This window comes from Camelina sativa, chromosome 17, assembly GCF_000633955.1.
Source record: "Camelina sativa cultivar DH55 chromosome 17, Cs, whole genome shotgun sequence".
Lineage (NCBI taxonomy): Eukaryota > Viridiplantae > Streptophyta > Magnoliopsida > Brassicales > Brassicaceae > Camelina > Camelina sativa.
The window spans coordinates 30,656,643-30,656,993 of NC_025701.1; positions in this window are offsets into that span (position 1 = coordinate 30,656,643).

The window sequence follows — 351 nt, forward strand, 5'->3', positions numbered from 1 at the left end:
ATTCCCACTGACTTTGTGGTGCTGAAGTATGATCAAGAGCCTAAAGATCCTCTCATCTTAGGAAGATCTTTCTTGGCTACAGCTGGTGCCATCATTGATGTGAAGAAGGGACACATAGCACTAAATGTGGATGGTTTGAGTTTGAATTTCGAGATGGATAAGCTGAGGAGGGCTTCTACTATTGATGGACAGACTTTTTCTGTTGAAAAAGTTTTCAACGCGAGCATCAGGCTCAGTGTCGATCGATGCCACCAAGAGGGTATTGATCGACACCCCTCCACGACCGCGACAAAGCTTGTCCAAAACTGATGCTCCAAGTCAGAAACCTATTCCCAAACAGAAGAGTCATCA